Here is a 22,217-nt window from a genome sequence, read left to right on the forward strand (position 1 = left end):
AGCTGATATCTCAAAGTGCTGTACAGAAACCCAGCCTAAAACCCCAAACAGCAAGCAATGCAGGTGTTGAAGCACGTTGGCAAGGAAAAACTTAGGCCTCTAGAGTTTCCAAGCATGCTCTATTCATTCTATTTTCTATGTCTGCTGCTGCGTTGTGGTGTGCGTTGCCTAGGCAACTGAAGTCTAATTTGCTTGTTTCAGCAAGGAGCAACAACGTTTCATCACGTTGTTAAGAGTCCATGTAACGGCTGAAACGGACTCAACCACACGAATGCCCCGCCCGTCTTCAGGTTCGTTCCACGCACAGAAGTTATTTTATTATATATTTTTAAAACATTTATGACGGTTATTTTCATGACGGTCTTCATCCATAACCTTTGCGGTTATACATTGAATATTCCAGCCCTAGTCGTACTTTGAAAATTAAAAGAATTGCATGAATCCTGGTGGCAATCACTGTTCTGAAAGCTGTAGTAGGAGTTGATGAGAGAGAGCTGGAAAGAGAGGGAGGGAGAGGGAATAGATTAGGCTAGAGGAATAGGCGCATCAAGAATGAAGGAATGTTGGAGTGAAGAGATGTAGGAGGGGAAGAGAGGTACTGGGGGAGGGGGGGGGGTGCAGCAGCTAGAGCCGTTAGAGGAGATAAAGATAAGATCATTCAGACAATCAGCCGAGACCTCAGGACAATCATCACATCTCATCTGTTTTCAAGAGCAATTCTGTCTTCTATTGAACTGTTGTGACTCGGTCTGACGCAGTCTCTGGGGGCTTTAACACTCGCTGTGTCACACTCTCTCACAACATTCTCGTTTCCAGGGATACATAATGGCGAGAAACCGGTACATTATAATACATTATTTATATGAACAGTGTGACGTGAAATTGAACTGTTAAATTCTATTTTGTGTCCATCTCTGGCTTCTCTGTGGCCTGCTCTGCTATCTGCATGATCAATCATCAGCGCTCAGTGTGTGATTGTGTGCGTGCTGTTGTAGCCTACCGTAGGCCTATTTACATTCACAAAGTCGACATAAATTCAAAGGGCTGCGTGTAATGGGTTCTCCTACCATTCCATTGCAAACAACAAGTAGGCCTGCGGGGTATACAGATCCGCTCCCCCAAAAATGGCCATAGCCTACCCTCCCCAAGAATCCCTCAACTTATCACAACTGGTGAGATGATATGCAGAAAAGAGAAACAAAATATGCACGTGCGATGTATCAAATCTCTGGCTTCATTCATACATTAAACCAGTCAACGCTAGCAGCCTACCATATTCACTCATCACAAAGTCCCCAATAGAAAACATCCCTGAGGCTGCATGGCTTCTAAAAATGTAATTGCTTACTATATGTGCAGGCTACACGCAACCTCTCGATGCCGTCACCGTACACAATCTCAATCTCAATCTCACATTCAAATCTCCACTAACGTGGCACTGGCAGAGGCTGAAATACAAACGGGTGCTAATCACAAAACGGCAGATACTGTGTCCACAAAAGCGCTTGAGGAAATCGACATTTGCACCATTGTTTCATGATGTTATGATTACAAAAGCAGCCACACGGTGGGCTGCTGGTCAGATTTGCGGGCAGTTGATTAACTGAGCTATCCATGGTGCTGAATCTCCGCTAGTTTAGGCCTGTTTGTTTAGAAGCTGATGTTCCCTGCGACAGTCACCACAATAAGCAGGTTATAATGACGTAAAAACACCCACGACCTTCCCAAATCCCCCCGATAGCCAGGTACAAAGGCGAGAAAATGCTGAGGTAGGCTAAAACAAATGTAATTTTCACTGGACCTCATAATATTTGAGCAGTCGGCCAAAAGTGCTTCATAGGCTACCTTAAAGGGGAATTTTACCCTAAATTGTAATGTGTATTTCTAGTCAATCCACCATGCATACGGTCTCGAAATTTCATTTATCATACGGTTGCATCTTAGATATCGAAACACCCCGTCTGTCAAAAAGTCTAATTACGTCACCATGCGAGACTTAAAGCAGCACGTTCTAGCTGACTCTCTTGGGATGTTCAACTGATTTGCTGAGATGTTTAATAGAGCCCTGCCTGAGCCCTACCTATGCCTGCAATGTTCAGGCCCTACCCTACCTAGGTCCGATTGCTTTTGCCCAAAACCCGAAATTAGAAATAACTTTGTTCGTTATTAAATCCATTAGCTGCTCCTCTCCGTCTGTCACTTGCTCGTTATGCATGAGCTCTGCTCATGGCGGCTCTGGATGTCTGTGTATATAGCATCAGCTCCTCTTGGGCTGCTCTGCTCAATGACGAGACATGAGAGAACACAGAGCATGGCTGTTAGCTACTTTTCGTCACAGTAAACTCTGACAATTCAAGGAACATTATTTTCTGCGAAATAATCTCAACTGTTTTATATTTGAAGCAGTTTTGACACCTATGTGTTGAACCAAGTCAACACACCGCTCACTCAATCCAGTTGAATGTTGGGAGAATTTACTCATGGGCAATTGGGAACATCAGGAATAATCAGGACATTCAAAGCTAGAAATCTAGACTCATTGTTTTGAAAAATATTTTGAGAATTTGTCTACTATGGACTACTGAAAACAACAAAACCAATGGATTACTTGGGTAAAATAGTCATTTAAAACTAGGCTACGTTAGATCCATGTGTGTATTTCTCCATTTACAGTGGTATAATCACGTCAGTTTTTTTCTCTCGCTTGTATTATATGCTTTTAAATAGCACTTCTGGTTTCAACTGGAATACCGGGATACTGGTCATTTCTTGCAATTTTCTCAGGAAGAAAAATTGGTAAATTCTCTGGAAAATATTAAACCCTAGTACACACTCTCTCTCTCACACTCACACTCTCACACACACACACACACACACACTAGAAAGATAAAGGTCTAGACCACCCTGGGGTTGTAGGTCCTCTGTTGAAGTAGTTATAGATTTTACTCACGTCACTTGTACTTGTATGCTGTTAGGGTTTATTTTGCTCCTGTGATGCTCTTTCTCCCTGCTCAACAACAAGCTGAGCTGGTGGTCTCCTGTGGGCCCTTAACCATGCAGGTTAAGTAAAGGACACACACACACACACACGTTACAATATGAATTAATGCTGAGGTCCAGGGGTTACAAATTGTCCTTTCCACCTGGTGGCAACCAGAATCTGAACAGATATGGTTGTTTCAGTCTGGAAAAACACACACAGCCACTTGTCAGTCCTGTTGCATCGCAGCTCGGCTCTCACCATTAACTATTGACCAGTCTAGCAACCATGTCTGATAAACAGCACAGCTGAAGAGTAGACGGTGGGGTGACTTCACCTAGACCTTCAGCTATAATATAGGCAGTATGGTATAGGTGGTATACAATAGGCGGTGGCAAATTGTGTATTACAGTACTGTACATGCTGTTCCAAACTTAGTTACCATATTATAAGTGCTCAATTACACAATACAACATTGTAGCCTAGCTCAAAGAAACATTGAATGTATCAGTGATGACCCAACTGTCGGTTTGTAATATTTTACTGATGTCTCTGTTATTCTTGTGTTTAGATGTTAGCCGTAAAGGAGGCGGAGGAGAGGGGAGCAGCAAGCCCACCTACGGCTGTCAGGTGACCATCCAGTCGGGGAAGGAGAAAGAGATGAGGAAGAGGGAGAGAGACGCTGGGATGACACCGAATCCTCTTCCGACCTCTACTTTGACCCCAAGGAGATGAGAGCTCAGAGGTGAACCACCACACTCAATCTCACTCACTCTAGCTCTTCCCCTTTCTCTTCTCTCTCTTCCCATCTTTCACTTCTGTCTCTCTTCCCATCTCTTTCTCTTCTGTCTCTCTTCCCATCTCTTTCTCTTCTGTCTCTCTTCCCATCTCTTTCTCTTCTGTCTCTCTTCCCATATCTTTCTCTTCTCTCTCTTCCCATCTTTCTCTTCTGTCTCTCTTCCCATCTCTTTCTCTTCTGTCTCTCTTCCCATCTCTTTCTCTTCTGTCTCTCTTCCCATCTCTTTCTCTTCTGTCTCTATTCCCATCTCTTTCTCTTCTGTCTCTCTTCCCATCTCTTTCTCTTCTGTCTCTCTTCTCATCTCTCTCTGCTTTACTTCTTTTTCTACATCTCCCCCTGTGATCTTCTTTCCATATGGAAACACCCTCCTGCATTTGTCATCACTGCTCGGCTGCAGGTTATAAGAAAAAAAAACACGGCTCCTGGTCACATTTTTTTCTGAAAAAAATAAATAAGAAAGGATCTTTCTGAAAGTTTACTTTCAGAGGATAGAAAAGCAGCGCAGCGATCTGTTTAATTAAAAACTTATCCGGGCCAAATCCGGCAGAGTGTGAGGGAAGAGATTAACAGAGAGGTAAGCCACGTTACATTAGCAGAGAATAGTATTACTGCAGCGCCTCACATCTCCACACCTCTCCTGTCTAACAGCTCTCAACTCTAGTATCCATCCCCAATCACAACCAACCACACATTAAGCATATGTAACTATGGCTGTGGATATTTGGTGTTGAAATACTATATATATATATATTTCTTTATGGGTTTTATGGATGTGTTATTGTTGTGTCACAGTTGTGTTGTGGTTGATTAATGGTTGTGTTACTCCAGAGAGCAGGCCCTGCTGACAGCACGGTGGTCTCCAGTGCTGAGCAGAGAGAGGGTGTACAAACGCGTCCGCTACCCCAACGTCTATGACTGCTACGCCGAGGCCACCAAGACCTCCGCCTTCGTAGGGGGAGCCAAGGTACAGTATGTGGGGATTACCAGATGTGCGTCACAAATGGCACCCTTTTCTTATTTAATGCACTACTTTTGAGCAGGCTCCATAGGGCTCTGGTCAAAAGTACTGCACTATGTAGGGATAAGGGAATAGGGAGCCTTTTGGGACAAAGCCCTGTACTGCCCAAAACCAAATATATGCCCTATACACTTGACCTCCAGACCATCATGTTCTATCCAAATAAAAAGTGATTATAACAAGACTAGAAGACCTTTTCAAATCCTGCCCACCTGTATTATTGGGCAAAATGAACACCTTGTTTTGTATTAGTTTGTATTACTTCCATTTCTCTTTCATAGTGACATGGAGGAAAGTCATAAAGTACACACACGTGTGCACACACACACAAGCACACACACTTTTCAGTTCTTTGTTTACCCACCATCCTTCATGGCAGTCTGTTCCTTTTATTACACACCAGCACCCATCACATTACCCACAAGCCACTGCTTTTATCCTGTTTTTTTGTTCTTGCTGATTTTTCACTCACTATTTACATCAACTAACCTGGGGTGTGTTTCTTTAGTCCTCAGTTCAGTAGGAGCAGGTGGGGTCGGGGAAATTATGTTCACTGGAAAGTTGATACATTTTCAAATCTGAACATTACTTTTGCAATGTTTTGAATGTGTTTGTTTTCAGGTTGAGGCACTGTTTGATGTTTTATTATGTGTATTGTAAAATGTTTAATATTATGTAGTTCAGTTGGTAATACATATATTGGGGTGGAAATGTCCTTTATGTAATGCAGTGCATTGTTAATATTTGGGATGTGTTTGTGTTATGTTCAGCTGATGTTACCAGAGGGGATAAAGAGAGAGAATAATAAGATGTATGAAGAGGTGGAGATTCCTCCTAGTGATCCCATGTCCATCGGCTTTGAGGAGAAACCCATCTGCATCTCTGAACTGGACGAGGTAAGACACCCAATGGTTACATGTGAATTTGGGAGGTGGGGGGCACACAGCACTGTCAAAAGCACACAGCATACTACACATCACGGAGGGACTTGCAATTTTGGAGGGAGAATGACTGTGAGAAGGTTAGTTCTGGAGCCTGTTGGCGTCAGACTTGATGCACCGGGACTGTTTGCCATGCAGGAGCAGAGAGAACAGTCTATGGCTTGGGTGGTTGGAGTCATTAACAATTTTCCAGGCCTTCCTTTCATACCACCTGATACAGAGATCATGGATGGCAAGGAGCTCTGTCCCAGTGATGTACTAGGCTGTCTGCACCACCTTCTGTAGCGCCTTGCGATCGAGGGCGGTGCTATTGCCATACCAAGTAGTGATACAGCCAGTCAAGAGGCTCTCAATGGTACCTATATTCTTAGCCTACTATAAAATATATGCGTGTGGACTGCGATTAGGGTAGTCTAAGTGTGTCTTGTCTGTTTAATGAACAAAATACCTATTGATTTCATGTGCATGCTGCAGCCATAAAGTGCATTTGGAAAGTATTCAGATCCCTTGACTTTTCCCTCATTGTGTTACATTACAGCCTTATTCTAAAATTGGTTAAATAACTTTTTTGTCATCAATCTACACACAATACCCCATAATGACAAAGCAAAAAAAATGTTTACATTTGATTTATTAAAAATACAAATGTAAATATTCAGACCCTTTGCCATGAGACTCGAAATTGAGCTCCGGTGCATCCTGTTTCCATTGATCATCCTTGATGTTTCTACAACTTGATTGGAGTCCACCTGTAGTAAATGTATGAGATATGATTTGGAAAGGCACACACTTGTCTATAGAAGGTCCTACAGTTGACAGTGCATGTCATAGCAAAAACCAAGCCATGATGTCTAAGAAATTGTCCGTAAAGCTCCAGGACGACAGGATTGTGTAGAGAAACAGATCAGGGGAAGGGTACCAAAAACATTTAAGGTCCCCAAGAACACAGTGGCCTCCACCATTCTTAAATGGAAGAAGTTTGGAACCGCCAAGACTCTTCCTAGAGCTGGTTGCCCAACCAAACTGAGCAACCGGGGGAGAAGGGCCTTGGCAAGAACCCGATGGTCACTCTGACATAGCTCTAGAGTTCCTCTGTGGAGATGGGAGAACCTTCCAGGAGGGCAACCATCTCTGCAGCACTCCACCAATCAGGCCTTTATGGTAGAGTGGCCAGACAGAAGCCACTCCTCAATAAAAAGCACAACAGCCTGCTTGGAGTTTGCCAAAAGGCACCTAAAGGACTCTGACCATGAGAAACAAGATACTCTGGTCTGATGAAACCAAGATTGAACTCTCTGTCCTGAATGCCAAGTGCCACATCTGGAGGAAACCTGGCACCATCCCTATGATGAAGCATGGTTGTGGCAGCATCATGCTGTGGGCATGTTTTTCAGCGGCAGAGACTGGGATCATAGTCAGGATCAAGGGAAAGGGACGGAGCAAAGTACATAGAGATCATGACGAAAACCTGCTCAGGACCTCAGTCTGGGGTGAAGGTTCACCATCCAACAGGACAACGACCCTAAGCACACAGCCAAGACAACACAGGAGTGGCTTCGAGACAAGTCTCTGAATGTCCTTGAGTGGCCCAGCCAGAGCCCAGACTTGAACCCAATCGAACATCTCTGGAGAGACCTGAAAATAGCTGTGCAGCGATGCTCCTCATCCAACCTGACAGAGCTTGAGAGGATCTGCAGAGTAGAATGGGAGAAACTCCCTAAATGCAGGTGTCCCAAGCTTGTAGCGTCATACCCAAGAATAGTCTAGGCTGTAATCGCTGCCAAAAGTGATTCAACATAGTACTGAGTAAAGGGTCTGAATACTTTATGTAAATGTTTTTATACATTTGCAAAACATATCTATACCTGCTTTTGCTTTGTCATTATGGGGTATTATGTTTAGATTGATTGAGGGGGGAAAAAACGATTTAATAAATTTTAGAATAAGGTAACAAAATGTGGAAAAAGTCAATGGGTCTGAATACTTTCCATATGCACTGTATACAAATGTGCCATTCTGTTCTTTTGAAAATACATTTTATTAGTCTTATGTTTTAGGGCCTGCATAAAACAATTTAGTAATATATTTCTTTGTGATGGTGTATATTCAATTGATTTATTGAAATAGATATCCATCCACATCGGCCCACATCTACTTCCTCTCCTAAACTTGCCAGAATCTGCACGGGAGATATACAAGGCTTATCCCGGCCAAGAATATGGTAATCATGGGACTATATGAATTGGGCTCTAAAAAACATTGGCTGATCATTTTTTTTACTGGCAACATACCGTAAAGGGTTTCTGTGTGACTGTGTGAGTGCCAGCCAGGGCTCAGTTTCACTCCCTGGTGTCCATATTCCTGCGACTGGGAGCGTTCTGGAGCCGTAATTGGCAGTGAGTGATGTTGAGTCTTAATGGAAGTGCTGTAGTTCTCAGCCAGCTGTCTGGAGCCACAATGGCTTCTCCTCCCTCACTGACAGGTCGAGTGACAGTCTAAGTGACAGGCTTACAAATCTTCCCTCAGCCAATAGCAAGGAAGTGGACCGGACTGATGGACAGGTGAGCCAATCCCCACCCAGCCATTTGGGAGATGGGAGAGCAGAGGTGGTCAGTTGGCTTCAGTTCAATCACATCACTGTCTTTTCTTCTGGTTCTTCATCTAGACTTCTGGAGTCATTCTGTATGGGATCATGGTGGGATGTTAGAAACAGTTATTATGGCATTTATTCTCTGTCAAGTGTGTTGTGAAATGCACTACATTCAATCTTGAATAGATTTTGGATAGAATCCTAAGTGTGGAATTAACTCCCCTGGATGTTCCCAAACATGGCATCATATTTATGTTTAAACCTTGGAACATATTTTGTCATATTTGAAGAGTACTCCTGTAGCTGTTCACCTCACTTAACCTGTCTGTCACTCAAGATGACAGGCATACTGTGTGTGTGTGATCACAGGCTGAGACAAATTGATTAAGAGAAGGATTGGTCATGCATGTGTGGCTGCTGTTGTTATTTTTGCGACGCTGGCTCAGGTGTTTGTCTCCCTGCCTGTCACTCATTATCTTCATTAGGCTTTTTTAAATGTGTAAATGTCCAGATTTTTATAGTGTTTTTTTCCATGGAAACGTCTCACTCTATCCACAATCAATCCCTAGCTTCCTCTGGTGGGCTAAGTGGAGTTTCGACTATTTAGTTTTTACACCCATTCTGCTGTTCCAGAGAGGGTACTTCATGAAGTGGGCTGGGATTGGGTGTGAGAGTATCACTAGGGCTGGGATTGGGTGTGAGAGTATCACTAGGGCTGGGATTGGGTGTGAGAGTATCACTAGGGCTGGGATTGGGTGTGAGAGTATCACTAGGGCTGGGATTGGGTGTGAGAGTATCACTAGGGCAGGGATTGGGTGTGAGAGTATCACTAGGGCTGGGATTGGGTGTGAGAGTATCACTAGGGCTGGGATTGGGTGTGAGAGTATCACTAGGGCTGGGATTGGGTGTGAGAGTATCACTAGGGCTGGGATTGGGTGTGAGAGTATCACTAGGGCTGGGATTGGGTGTGAGAGTATCACTAGGGCTGGGATTGGGTGTGAGAGTATCACTAGGGCTGGGATTGGGTGTGAGAGTATCACTAGGGCTGGGATTGGGTGTAAGAGTATCACTAGGGCTGGGATTGGGTGTGAGAGTATCACTAGGGCTGGGATTGGGTGTGAGAGTATCACTAGGGCTGGGACTGGGTGTGAGAGTATCACTAGGGCTGGGATTGGGTGTGAGAGTATCACTAGGGCTGGGATTGGGTGTGAGTATCACTAGAGCTGGGATTGGGTGTGAGAGTATCACTAGGGCTGGGATTGGGTGTGAGAGTATCACTAGGGCTGGGATTGGGTGTGAGAGTATCACTAGGGCTGGGATTGGGTGTGAGAGTATCACTTTCAAAAAGCTCTCTCCCACGCTAGGGCTGGGGTGATACCAGTATCGCAGCAAGGAAACAAAACATTAAGTGGATTTAACTTCTTTAGGAAAACAGCCCTACTGTTGGAAACAAACATAATTATGTTGTCATCCAGAGTCACAATGATTGATTTTTCAAGCTATAGCACACAACATTTTACACACAGCAGGTTTTTAAAGGACCAAAGAATTTGGTCTGCTTTGTGTTTTCATTTCCGCCATGGAAGAAATGTTGTGAGACTGGTATCATCCCGGCCCTATCCCATACCTCAGGTCCTGTCTCCTTCCTCATCCCCATCTCCAACCCTGGATTCACCCCTAGCCCTGGGTTCAGCTGCTTTGGCTATTACCCGCACCAGTACCTGATACATTTGCTCCTCGGGTTGGTTCTCGGCTATTCACACTGTATCTTCAAGCCTCTGGAGAGCCTCCTGGCACATCAAACAGTAAGTGTTCTAAGGGACCAGGTATTTGAGAGGAAGGTTTGCCCAAGTGCCCGAATAGAGAGGCAAAACATAGTTGTATATGCACACGCATGCATGTCCCAATCAAGGTAGGCTTTTGCTCCAAGCGTAGGCACAGTCTTTTGCTCGAAGCGTAGGCACAGTCTTTTGCTCGAAGCGTAGGCACAGTCTTTTGCTCGAAGCGTAGGCACAGTCTTTTGCTCGAAGCGTAGGCACAGTCTTTTGCTCGAAGCGTAGGCACAATCTTTTGCTCGAAGCGTAGGCACAGTCTTTTGCTCGAAGCCTAGGCACAGTCTTTTGCTCGAAGCGTAGGCACAGTCTTTTGCTCGAAGCGTATTTGAAACTATTCAGTAGTATTTGAAATAAGACAAATACTATTGGAACCCAGGTCTGATGTGAGCCCTCACATGCAACAGCACGACCCTTTGCATGAGATAGTAGTTGTGGAAGAACCCTTGGTCCTCATCATGAAGGAAGTGATCAATGTCTGAGGCTCTCCTCTACTTTAAGTGGGATGGACAGACAGGATTTATCTCTTCCTCTCTCTCTCTCTCTCTCTCTCAAATTAATTTCCTGTTTCTATTTGTCTCACGGGAACAATGAATGACAGTACACCAGGGCATGATAAGTTTGTGGTTGTGTCTTACAGAGAGAGTTAATAAATAAAGCTCCTTTTCACCATTTTATTCATTCTGCAGCCTTGGCCGTCGCAAAATTAATTTACAAGTTCCACATTAAATGTTTTTTTTTTTTAAAGAGACTGAGAATAAAAAGGGAATTCTCTGAGGTGCCATCTGTTTTTCTATATTTCTTTCTTGTATTGTTTTGTTCTGTGCTTCTCCCTGTCTCTCCACTAGCTCCAGCAGGCTAGATTCCCTGCTTCCTGTTCTGTTTGAAACCTCCGTGTGACTGATCCAGATTGATATGGAGCCTGTTCAGCTGAGCGATGTGAATTAGCCCCTAGCGTAGGAGCTCCTCTATTCATTAACTTAAGCCATGCTACTCTGAAACAATATGCCTCTCTCTTATTAAGCGCCAAGCACACAACACCGAGGCTAATAAGTCTTTATGTGCTATTAGGAGCAGTGCTTTGCAAGGCAGGCCGAACCGAAAGCTTGTCAGCTTTTTTCCCCTTCCCTTTCTTTCTCCACCATCACGCACCGTAGCGTAGATTGTCATTTATTGAAATCTGTAATGGGCAACATGGCTCTGCCTGGCCTGGCAAGCCTTTAATAGCACTGTGAAACATTAAAAGTGGGGAATTTATTAAGGGGCCTTTTAACCAATGAATCAGTGGCCTACGCATCCTGCTCTCGTCACGCTGGTAAAAGCCCTCCTAATTTCTGTGAATAAATTTGTGTGTTTGTGTGTGTGGTTGGCTTTCCACCTAGTACTGACAGAAAAACAACACAACAACCCCTCCACTCAGGCACTAATAGATGTACTGAAATATCAACTGAAATATCCATGGAGGCTTGAGAAGACACAGACTAGGGTTGCAAAAGGGAGGGTATATTACTGGAACATTTCTAACTTTACCAGTAAACTACCAGAATTTTGGTATCTTTCAGTGATTTTATGTAATCTATCACAAGACATCTCGTGGCATTGTTGATTAGATGCTTTTAAAATGAATTAGGCAATTTTCTCTTGAACCACATGGTCTAGAAACTCATGGACAGTATGACACAAATAAAAAATGTATACTAGATATATATCTTTTTTTTAAAAGTATAAATGACTGAAGTTACATTACATTGCCATAGCTTTTCTGTTATTTACCAAAATTACTGAAGATTCTGGTAACTTTGTCAAATTACCGGTAGCTTTTGCAACCCTATCAGACACATCCTGTCCCCCGAGGAACTGCTAATCAGGACCACCCTCCTCTTCAAGGATTCTATGAAGACTTGACTTACATTAAGACATATGGTTATTCCCGAAGGGGAGCACTGAATTGAGCGATAGGATTTAGGGGCGTGTGTGCTTGCGCTGATGGTCTTTACTGTCCCTAGTGGGTTTTTTAAAGGGCAGGAACATGAGTGATGAATGGGGGAGAGTTTCCTGCCAAACTCTGGTTGTGTATTCTCCTGCAGCTTCTTCGCCTAAGTGGATATTGAACACTTAGCCTGTCTTCTTCATAGACATTGACATGATTGTGTACTGATGGACAGGGTTATCCGTCTACTCTGCTGTCATAGAGAGGGAGGGTCAGAGGGACTTGTGGTGCGTGTGATGCGTGTGATGGTTGGAATCATGTGTGTGGACTCACTCTTCTGTCCTCATGTCCTGACTAGGTGTCTCTCTCCTCACTGAATGCAGATTTTGGACCTTCATGTGTTCAAACCTTCAAGAGGAGTGTAGTAAGCCCGGTTCTAGTTCTAGGATTTAGCACAAAGACTCTTCTAAATGAAGTGAGGGTTTCCACCCTCCTCTTATCTCCTAATTCAATGTTCAACCCTCCCCCATTAGTGTCCCCCACTTGTTGGTGTCTCTACCTCACCCTTCAGTGTGAGAGACATGGGTCCTGTGCTCTGGACTGTGACAGGAGGACACGAGACAGAGCAGGGAGTGCCATCCATAATTAATATGTCCTGATTACGTTTCCTAATCCAGTTTTGATTTCCTCAGTGCACACGTGTGTGTGTGTGTGTTTGCTCAGACTTGCAAAGCAGGTGTGGGGATGAGAGAGGCAGTCAGAGAGAGAGAGTGGGGGGTGGAAAGAGCACAGATGGTGGACAGAGGCTTGTTAAAGCCTTATCTCTGATGTGAAAGGAGAGGCCTTGGGGAGTGGCAGCATACATCTCATCTAGAGCCACTTATCTCTCAGGTTGTGTGTGTGTGTGTGAGTCCGTGTGTGCGTGTGAGTCCGTGTGTGTGTGAGTCCGTGTGTGTGTGAGTCCGTGTGTGTGTGTGAGTCCGTGTGTGTGTGTGAGTCTGTGTGTGTGTGAGTCCGTGTGTGTGTGTGTGAGTCTGTGTGTGTGTGAGTCTGTGTGACCCCAAGCATACTTGTGTGTGTGAGTCTGTGGTGAGTTGGCACGTGCGTAGGGGTGAGTTCCGCGTAGGGGTGTGTCTGCGTGTGGGGGTGAGTCGGCGAGCGCTTGCGTAAGGGTGAGTCGGCACGCGCGTAGGGGTGAGTCGGCGCGCGCGTGTGCACGAGTGAGTCCAGTAACAGTGCCCCCTGGATGGGTGCCTCAGGATGGGGTGATTGATTGCTTCTCTTATTCTTGCTCTCTCCCTCGCTTTCACTCTCCACTCACCCTCTGTCTTTTTCTCAATTTCCCTCCCTTTTTCTCTGCTTCTCTTTCCCTTCACCTCCTTCTCCTCTCTCCCTTCAACTCCCTCGCTCTCTCTCTCTCTTTCTACTGGTGTGCTGTGGGGAAATTAATGGGCCTCCTGTTTGCTGCATCTGCATCTCACTCTGTCAAACCCCACAGTACAGCTTGTGTGTGTGTTTGGCCAGGTCATTCAGGGCTGTGTGTGTGGGCTTGGAGCAGGCTGATAAGCTGTTTACTAAAACTAGCAATTAAAAGTTGATCAAGCTGTCAATTCAAATGGAATGAAATGGAACTGAAAAGTAATTAAAAGGATAGCGTGCAAACAACTTTCTTTGAGCTCCCCATTACCACACACACATGCACATCATTTAATTAGTTTAGCTGTTCACACACTAACTCATACAGTCAGTATATGCTTACACGTATACAGTAGCCACACGCACACACCTTTGCACAGGACATTTTTAGTTGAGCAGGTACAGTGCATTTGGAAAGTGTTCAGACCCCTTGACTTTTCCACATTTTGTTACATTACAGCCTTATTCTAAAATTACATAAATACTTTTTTCCTCATCAATCGACACAAAATACCCCATAATGACAAAGCGAAAACAGGTTTTCAGATTTTTCTTTGCACATGTATTAAAAATAAAAAACAATACCTTCTTTACATACAGTTGAAGTCGGAAGATTACATACACTTAAGTTTGAGTCATTAAAACTTGTTTTTCAACCACTCCACAAGTTTCTTGTTAACAAACTATAGCTTTGGCAAGTTGGTTAGGACATCTACTTTGTACACGACGCAAGTAATTTTTCCAGCAATTGTTTACAGACAGATTATTTCACTTATAATTCACTGTATCACAATTCCGGTGGCTCAGAAGTTACACTAAGTTGACTGTGCCTTTAAACTGCTTGGAAAATTCCAGAAAATGATGTCATGGCTTTAGAAGCTTCTGATAAGCTAATTGACATCATTTTAATCAAATGGAGGTGTACCTGTTGGTGTATTTTAAGGACTACCTTCAAAGCCTTTGCTTGACATCATGGGAAAATCAAAAGAAATCAGCCAAGACCTCAGATAATAAATTGTAGACCTCCACAAGTCTGGTTCATCCTTGAGAGCAATTTCCAAATGCCTAAAGGTACCACGTTCATCTGGAGAAACAATAGTATGCAAGTATAAACACCATGGGACCACGCAGCCACCATACTGCTCAGGAAGGAGACGCGTTCTGTTTCCTAGAGATTAACGTACTTTGTTGCGAAAAGTGCAAATCAATCCCAGAACAGCAAAGGACCTTGCTGAAGGAAACAGGTACAAAAGTATCTATATCCACAGTGAAATGAGTCCTATATCGACACAACCTGAAAGGCTGCTCAGCTCAGCAAGTAAGAAGCCACTACTCCAACACCGCCATAAAAAGACAGTCAATGGTTTGCAATTGGACATGGGGACAAAGATCGTACTTTTTGGTGAAATGTCCTCTGGTCTGATGAAACAAAAATATAACTGTTTGGTCATAATGGCCATTGTTATGTTTGGAGGAAAAAGGGGGAGGCTTGCAAGCTGAAGAACACCATCCCAACCGTGAAGGACGGGGGTGGCAGCATCATGTTGTGGTGTTGCTTTGCTACAGGAGGAACTGGTGCACTTCACAAAATAGATGGCATCACGAGGAAGGAAAATTATGTGGATATATTATATATTGAAGCATCTCAAGACATCAGTCAGGAAGTTAAAGCTTGGTCGCAAATGGTTGTTCCTTAATGGAGAATGACCCCAAGCATACTTCAAATGTTGTGGCAAAATGGCTTAAGGACAACAAAGTCAAGGTATTGGAGTGGCCATCACAAAGCCCTGACTAAGTTACACCAGCTCTGTCAGGAGGAATGGGCCAAAATTCACCAAACTTATTGTGGGAAGCTTGTGGAAGGCTACCCGAAACATTTGACCCAAGTTAAACAATTTAAAGGCAATGCTACCAAATACTAATTGAGTGTATGTAAACTTCTGACCCACTGGGAATGTGATGAAAGAAATGAAATCTGAAATAAATAATTATTTCTACTATTATTCTGACATTTCACATTCTTAAAATAAAGTGGTGATCCCAACTGACCTAAGACAGGGAATTTTTTACTTGGATTAAATGTCAGGAATTGTGAAAAACTGAGTTTCAATGTATTTGGCTAAGGTGTATGTAAACTTGCGACTTCAACTGTAAGTATTCAAACCCTTTGCTATGAGACTCGAAATTTTAGCTCAGATCTAGATCTGGCCTCCCGGCCAAACTGAGCAATCGGGGGAGGAGACCAAGAACCCAATGGTCACTCTGACAGAGCACCAGAGTTCCTCTGTGGAGATGGGAGAACTTTCCAGAACGACAACCGTCTCTGCCTCACTCTACCAATCAGGCCTTTATGGTAAAGTGGCCAGAAGGACGCCACTAATCAGTAAAAGGCACTTGACACCCCGCTTGGAGTTTACCAAAAGGCAGCTAAAGACTCTCAGACCATGAGAAACAAGATTCTCTGGTCTGATGAAACCAAGATTGAACTATTTGGCCTACATGCCTGGAGGAAACCTGGCACCATCCCTACGGAGAAGCATGGGGGTGGCAGCGTTATGCTGTGGGGATGTTTTTCAGCGCCAGGGACCGGGAGACTAGTCAGGATCGAGGCAAAGTACAGAGAGATCCTTGATGAAAACCTGCTCCAGAGTGCTCAGGACCTCAGACTGGGGTGAAGGTTCACCTTCCAACAGGACAATGACCCTATGCACAATGTCCTTGAGTGGCCTAGCCAGAGCCCCGGACTTGAACATCTTTGGAGAGACCTGTAAATAGCTGTGCGGCGATGCTCTGCATCCAACTTGACAGAGCTTAAGAGGATCTGCAGAGAAGAATGGGAGAAACTCCCCAAATACAGATGTGCCAAGCTTGTAGGGTCATACCCAAAAAGACTCAAGGCTGTAATTGCTGCCAAAGGTGCAATTATGGGGTAATGTGGGGTACTATGGGGTATTGTGTGTAGATTAATGAGGGGGAAAAAACAATTAAATCCATTTTAGAATAGGGATAAAACGTAACAAAATGTGGAAAAAGTCAAGATGTCTGAATACTTTCCCAATGCACTGTATGTTAAAACTAGGACAGGGAGGCAATTGGACAGAGACTGCTTGGTAGGTGTTTTAGATTTAGCTGTAGAATCATTACTGGGATCTTTGAGGCTCCAATTAGTGAGTTTAGAGTGGCTGGTGGATTGGTTCTATATTGGCAGTTTATTCCCAGTCCGCCTGGTTGGCACATATGGCCGTAGGCAGGGCTAGCACTCTGATAATGAGCCTGCCAGCTTCCATCGCACTCACCACACAGTACGGACTGGGAGATATATACACACAGACTACACTGCATGAACCGAGACTGGGACACACACACACACACACAACATAGTACGGACTGGGATTGGAATACACACAACACACGTGTTCTGGGCTTTGATGGGTTCAATACTCCCACAAAATCTGTGTCGAACGGTCACGTTCCATCCAGCTTGCTCACTTTAACAGTGTGTTCACAGTGATGATTTAGCCAGCTGGGTTTTAGAGACGGGCTACAGTTGGGCTCCACACAGCTGGCCTCATTAGGAACTGAATTTAATCTTGCTGCTACGTTGACCACAGATGTGTATGGTTCTCTATTAGACATCTGGAACTAACAACACTTTTAGTCACTGGGTTAGGCACATCCAAGATGGCGTAGCAGTTGGACGTGTGTTTTGTCTTGTCACGTCTTGTCCCATGTAAATATCGTTTTCTTCCTCGTTTTTTTTGTATGTATTTCGTATATATTTTAATCTCACGAACGGTTGAAAAGCATGCATTTGGTTTTACTAGCGTTTAAGAGCAGTTGGATGCCACGGAAGGAATGTTGTATGGCATTGAAGCTCGTTTGGAGGTTAGATAGCACAGTGTCCAAGGAAGGGCCAAAAGTATACAGAATGGTGTCGTCTGCGTAGAGGTGGATCAGGGAATCACCCGCAGTAAGAGCGACATCATTGATATATACGGAAAAAAAGAGTTGGCCCGAGAATTGAACAATGTGGTACCCTCATAGAGACTCCCAGAGGTCCGGACAACAGATCCTCCGATTTGACACACTAAACTCTGTCTGTAAAGTAGTTGGTGAACCAGACGAGGCAGTCATTTGAGAAACCAAGGCTATTGAGTCTGCCGATAAGAATACAGTGATTGACAGATTCGAAAGCTTTGGCCAGGTCGATGAAGATGGCTGCACAGTGCTGTCTTTAATCGATGGTGGTTATGATATTGTTTAGTACCTTGAGCATGGCTGGGGTGCACCCATGACCGGCTCGGAAACCGGATTGCACAGCGGAGAAGGTATGGTGGGATTCGAAATGGTCAGTGATCTGTTTATTAACTTGGCTTTCGAAGACTTTAGAGAGGCAGGGCAGGATAGATATAGGTCTACAGCAGTTTGGGTCTAGAGTGTCACCCCCTTTGAAGAGTGGAATGACCGCAACAGCTTTCCAATCTTTAGGGATCTCGGACGATACAAAAGAGAGGTTGAACAGGCTTGTAATAGGGGTTGCAACAATGGCGGCGGATTGTTTTAGAAAGAGAGGGTCCAGATTGTCTAGCCCAGCTGATTTGTACGGGTCCAGGTTTTTGCAGTTCTTTCAGAACATCTGTTGTCCGGATTTGGGTGAAGGAGGGGGGGGATAATTTTGGATTATCATGGATTTATCAGTGGTGACCCTGTTACCTAGCCTCAGTGCAGTGGGCAGCTGGGAGGTGGTGCTCTTGTTCTCCATGGACTTTACAGTGTCCCAATACTTTTTGGAGTTAGAGCTACAGGATGCAAATTTCTGCTTGAAAAATCTGGCCTTTGCTTTCCTGACTGACTGCATGTATTGGTTCCTGACTTCCCTGAACAGTTGCATATCGCGGGTACTATTCGATGTTATTGCAGTCTGCCACAGGCAGACAGCACTGTTTTTGTGCTGGTCGAGGGCAGTCAGGTCTGGAGTTAACCAAGGGCTGTATCTGTTCTTAGTTATGCATTTTTTGATCGGGGCATGCTTATTATCTAAGATGGTGAGGAAATTAATTTTAAAGAACGACCAGGCATCCTCTCCCTCTCTAACTTTAAGCAACAGCTGTCAGTGCAGCTTACCTATGGCTGTGTACAGGTACAGTGAATCTGTAAATAGCACACCCAACTACCTCATCCCCATATTGTTATTTATCTTCTTGCTATTTTGCACACCAGTATCTCTACTTGCACATCATCATCTGCACATCAATCACTCCAGTATTAATGCTAAATTGTAATTATTTCGCCTCTATGGCATATTTATTGCCTTACCTCCCTACTCTTCTACATTTGCACACACTGTACATACATTTTTTTTTCTATTGTGCTATTGACTGTACGTTTGTTTGTGTAACTTTTGTGTTGTTTTTGTCGCACTACTTTGCTTTATCTTGGCCAGGTCGCAGTTGTAAATGAGAACTTGTTCTCAACCGGCCTACCTGGTTAAATAAACCTCTTGATCCTACTTGAGACGCAGACGTCTCAACTAGGCACCTGGAAATGCAAATGCGCTACGCTAAATGCTAAATGTACTCGTTAAAACTCAAACGTTCATTAAAATACACATGCAGGGTATTGAATTAAAGCTACACTCGTTGTGAATCTAGCCAACAAGTCAGATTTTTAAAATGCTTTTCGGCAAAAGCATGAGAAGCTATTATCTGATAGCATGCAACACCCCAATATACCTGAAGGGGACGTAAACAAAATAATTAGCATAGCCGGCGCTACACAAAAACGCAGAAATAAAATATAAAACATTCATTACCTTTGATCATATTCTTTGTTGGCACTCCTATATGTTCCATAAACATCACAAATTTGTCTTTTTTCCGATTAAATCCGTCCATGTATGCCCAAAATATCCATTTGTATAGCCTGCTTCAGGAAAAAACTCTCTTCCAACACGCAACGTCATTTTTAAAAATTATATAAGTTGCCTATATTCTTTGACAAAACACTTCAACCTACTTTTGTAACCCAACTTTAGGTATTTGTAAACGTTAATAAGCGATCAAATTGATCACTGGGCGATCTGTATTCAATAGCAACTACTCAAGAAAACAATGTCCATTTTTCAATCTTCCAAAATCGATTGTTGTAGGCTGGATGGAATGACGGATCTATTGGTCATGTCTCAAAGGATTTTTGTCAATGAAAATGACGTTTTTGGCGACATCGTGTGGAAGCTGTAGGAATTGCATCCGTGTCCATATTAATTTTGGTGTCCTTTACACAATACATGAAAGTGGCGCATGGATACTTTTTTCAGCTTTCAGTGACCAGTTTTTCTTGCGCTTTTCGATGAAACACACGCTCTGTTATAGTCACAGCCGTGATTTAACCAGTTTTAGAAACTTCAGAGTGTTTTCTATCCACACATACTAATCATATGCATATACTATATTCCTGGCATGAGTAGCAGGACGCTGAAATGTTGCGCGATTTTTAAACAGAATGTTCGAAAAAGGAGGGGGGAGACTGAAGAGGTGAAATAAATATAAATGAAAAGGCACATGGGTGTAGCAGAATGTAAAGTGATGTTTTAGGTTGGTAGTTGGATTAGTCAGTTGTACATGATGATGATGATAAATAGGTGGCAACGAAGCTGGAATGAGGCAGTCGTATCTAGGACATTTTTGAGATGGCCCCTTCAAATGGAATTTTGGTTAAACAATTTTCCAAAATGTATTTGTGGTCACACGTTTTTAAATGAGCAGAGGTTCGGGAGAGAAGTTCTTTCAAAAATGTTATGCTTCTGCTCCCAGCCCCCTCTGGACCTCAGAGGACCTCACATCAGCACCACCTGGTTGACATCCTGGATGGGTCTGTCTTTGTGGGGGAGTAGGGCTGGGACATTCCAGTAACTTGCCCCAAATTCACAGGTTTTCCAGAAATCCCAGTTGGAGGATTCCATTAATATTCCAACCACGGTTCCTGGAAAACCTGGAGATATTGGGAAAGTTACTCTGATTTTTCAACCCCAGGGGTGAAAGAAACTGGAATTTGAGATTGGTTCTCGAGGTGTGTTCTCTTTTTGAATGTCTGGGGGATTAAGTGTGTTTAAGACTTGTCGTCGTAATTGAGTTGGAATCTTGCCTGGTGATGTCAAATTGATTTTGTTACTCAAAGTTTGTTTCTATGAGTTAATGTGATAATCCCAGTGTGCACACTGATTGACTGATCGCAGGCCTGTTCATAAACTCAGTGACAGGAAATAACTCCCACAAACTGAGGCCAGTTGATAAAACAACCGTATAGAATGTTCTTCTCTTAAACGTGAGTTGTGGTGTCTACTGTTGGTAGTTTCTCTTAGATGTGGTTAACTGTAGGCCATCATTGTAAATAAGAATTTGTTCTTAATGGACTTGCCTAGTCAAATAAAGGTTAAATAAAATACAAATGTTTCAACTGTTAGCTATATTTGTGGTGTTTCACTTAGTGCTGAAGATGTATAACCATGCTGGTGTTTGTTGCTTGGAGACAGGGATTTTAATTAAATTAATGTTATGTTAACAGCTGCATATGATGGTATCTCAAGTAGCCTACAGTAACGTTACCTCTTCAGTGAGTTACTGCTGCTTGGACCCCGGAGACTACTCCTGGCAGGGACAGCTGCATCTCCTATTGGAAGATTTACAGTGCATACATCTGATTAACAATGAAGCCAGCCAGAGACGTTTTAAGAAATGAAAAAAATTAAAAACAAAGCGCTGAACATTTTCAAAAAGATCATTGAAAGATGGCAACTTCATATTTACAACATGTATGCGTTACCTCAAGGTGAATATTGTGACAGGCATACATTTGCATGAATTAGCATGTTTAAGGAGTTTGGGACACTGGCTCCTCGTTATCTACAGACAAAGTCGATAAATCAAAACAAAAGGGGGTCTAGCCACTTAAAGTGAACGTGTTTGCCACAGCGACACAGTGTGTGTTTGAGTCCTGGCAATTGTGTGTGCTTGCTTGTGTGCGTGCTTGCGTGTGTGCGTGCTTGCGTGTGGGCTTGCTTGCGTGTGGGCTTGCTTGCGTGTGGGCTTGCTTGCGTGTGTGCTTACTTGCTTGCTTGCGTGTGCAGGAGCCGTGCGGAAGAGGGTGAAACTGGGCCGCTCTTAATTCAGAAATGCATATTTATAAATTGGTTGGTGCTCTCAGGACTTGGCCTTGGGGGAAATAATTGGTTAGACAGGAGGACGCTCCACTCGCCAGGGAGAGAGGATGAGAGGAAGTCAGCCCTACAGTCATTTAGACTAGAGAGAAAGGATGGGTACAAAACAAACTGCACTAATATCCATTCCTTTACTCGCTTAGTTCAAAGATGTGTCAAGATGGTGTGTATAGTATCTCCTTTCTCTCTTTTTCCCTCTTTTTTTATTTTTCTCTCTCTACCTCTTTGTATTACTCTTTCTTTGGCTCTCTCTCTGAGTAAATGAACGAAAATATAAATGCAACATGCAACAATTTAAACGATTTTACTTTCTTATAGTTCATCGAAGGAAATCAGTCAATTGAAATAAATTCATTAGGCCCTAATCTATGGTTTTCACATGACTGGGTAAGGGCGCACTGGGGTCCACCCACTGGGAAGCCAGGCCCAGCCAATCATAATTTGTTTTTCCTGACAAAAGGGCTTTATTACAAACAGAAATACTCCTGAGCACCCC

At 43.6% G+C, this 22,217-nt stretch overlaps 1 pseudogene; it reads left to right on the forward strand.

The window, feature by feature from the left end:
- The window catches only part of LOC139385148 (activating signal cointegrator 1 complex subunit 3-like), a 175,375-nt pseudogene that overhangs the window by 38,119 nt on the left and 115,039 nt on the right, over positions 1 to 22,217 (forward strand).

The sequence above is a fragment of the Oncorhynchus clarkii genome, chromosome 3, assembly GCF_045791955.1.
Source record: "Oncorhynchus clarkii lewisi isolate Uvic-CL-2024 chromosome 3, UVic_Ocla_1.0, whole genome shotgun sequence".
NCBI lineage: Eukaryota > Metazoa > Chordata > Actinopteri > Salmoniformes > Salmonidae > Oncorhynchus > Oncorhynchus clarkii.